At 34.5% G+C, this 2196-nt stretch overlaps 1 protein-coding gene across 4 annotated transcripts in view; it reads right to left on the bottom strand.

Moving 5' to 3' along the window:
• Positions 1-903: 903 nt before the first annotated feature.
• The window catches only part of gria2b (glutamate receptor, ionotropic, AMPA 2b), a 69648-nt gene continuing 68355 nt past the window's right edge, over positions 904-2196 (bottom strand). For all 4 annotated transcript variants that reach the window (XM_055927374.1, XM_055927373.1, XM_055927369.1 and 1 more), the window contains exon 16: positions 904-2196. This exon is cut by the window's right edge and continues 784 nt beyond it. The gene's annotated coding sequence lies outside the window, so the exon portion shown is untranslated.

The raw sequence follows: 2196 nt of genomic DNA on the forward strand, positions 1-2196 counted from the left end.
ACAAATACAATTTGATTTGATTTGATTACCTCAACCTAAAATCATAAGATCATCAGGTGCAACAAACATTGATAACATTTGAGTTCCATCAAGGAGCATGCAATAATAGCACATTGTGGCGTGTGTTTATGCCGCATGATATTAGCTCGAGTTCCAGCTCACTGATATCCAGTTAGTCAAGATATGAACTGTAAATATTACGTTTGACACGATGTGTTGTCAATCTATGGGCGCACAGTCCAATTTCTATTAATCACCTTTAAATGGAGGCTGAGAGATGCTACATTATTTTACTATTATGTAATTAACTCTGAGGTTTAATGGAATATTAATGTCTCAAGAATTTGCTGAGGAACATATGGCCTGGATGGGAAGAAGGGATAGATAGGGAGGTTATCTCCGAAGACCAGAGGGCAGCCTGTCGTTCTCATGGAGATGTGTGAAATTCATTAACACTAGACAGAGGGCTGACTGTCTCTTCTCGCAGTTTCTTTATCACTAAGGCCTTTTCCATTTCGTAATGGACCGACTGACCCCATTGAGGCTCATCCATGAGTTATCATTTTTACAATGGAAGAGATGACTGGGCTGTATTTCATCAAAAAGGCTAAAATAGTGACGTTATCAGCACGCTTGACTTATATAGCTAATAAGTCATTTAGCAATTAACATTCTGGCATCCTAAATGAATGTATTCATCACTGACAAAAACATGTCATTACTGAAGTCGTTGATCATTCGAAATGCTTAAACTGCAATTAACTCTTTCAGGGAATGCTTTGTTAGTATGTAAGATTTGAGATGCTGCTGAATAAACTGTTTTAGATGGTCTTGACAGAAGCAGAACATTAAAAGACACCAAGAAGACAGTGTGGTAAAGTTAAGATACAACACCCAGAATGATAACAAGAGATTAGCTACTTTTTATTTAGAAAGAGTCCCAAACCCCCAAAATAAACAAGTTAGCACACATTCCATATACAAAATGTCAGTGAGTATAGTCTGGATATGTGATGATGAGGTTGATTAGATAACATACTGTTGTTGTTACCACAAAAAAATCAACAGTGATACCAATAGTACATTGCTCCCTTTACATATGTGAGAGGAGGTTATCGCATGTTAGATCAGGTTATTCAAATGCAAAAGTAACATTGGGCTTTCTGAAACTGTCTGTGGGTGCCTAAATCAGAGGTGTGTGTCTGTAAAAGCTGTTTCAAAGCTCCGACCTAAAAAAGCTTCTGGGGGTTGTGCTGTATCCAAAATTGTAACGTTTCCTTGGAAACGTATCCTACAAATAACTAATATTGAAAATCTGTCGCCGCCAAATGATTCGCAATAATAAGTACTGCATGTAATTGTAAAAAAATTAAATAATAATAATTAGTGAAGGGTTGTACAATTTTAGAAGGTATTATTTATACTTGTCATATAAAATATAAAATATATATATATATATATTATGTCTAGTATCCTATTTCCAGTCTCAAACATTTAGTCTCACAACTTCAACATTAAAATGGAAACGCATATAGTCAACATTTAAAAAGGAAAATTAAATGAAATAATATGTATTGGAGGCAACAACATGCAACTAGTGCTATTTTACACTCAGGCTAATATAAAGTCTGTGGAGTTAACTTGAAAGCTGAAGAGAAAAAAAAGCTGTTGAAATATCACTGTCTTAGCCGTAGAACTGTACAAAACGTCTTAGCCATAAAACTGTTACAAAACGTCTTAGCCATAAAACTGTTACAAAACGTAGAGAATGTCTTGCCTACATTCGCTTGGATGACAGTGACTGATTATATTAGGACTATATTCATACCTACTGGCACTACATTTTGGCACTCTTTACCTATTTGGCATTTTTAAACGACCATGTTGACCATTATGTATGTTTCTTTTCCTCTCACAGCAAAACATATAATACAATAGAGTGAGATGTCATGGACTGGACCGCTACCCTGGTCCTTGACAGAAAGAAATACAAACAGCAAAATACTTCAAAACAAACCAATAACAAAAAAAATACATAATTGTGCCACCCACTTGAACAAGTAAAAGGCATAGGTAAATTATTGATTTTAAATGTCAAGCATTGCTAAGTATTTTATATCAACAGCAAATGTTAAAGAATAAGATTTACAGGAAAGTTTATAATAGTAATAAATTACATGATTTAAACATTTCAAC

The sequence above is a fragment of the Salvelinus fontinalis genome, chromosome 6 (assembly GCF_029448725.1).
Source record: "Salvelinus fontinalis isolate EN_2023a chromosome 6, ASM2944872v1, whole genome shotgun sequence".
NCBI lineage: Eukaryota > Metazoa > Chordata > Actinopteri > Salmoniformes > Salmonidae > Salvelinus > Salvelinus fontinalis.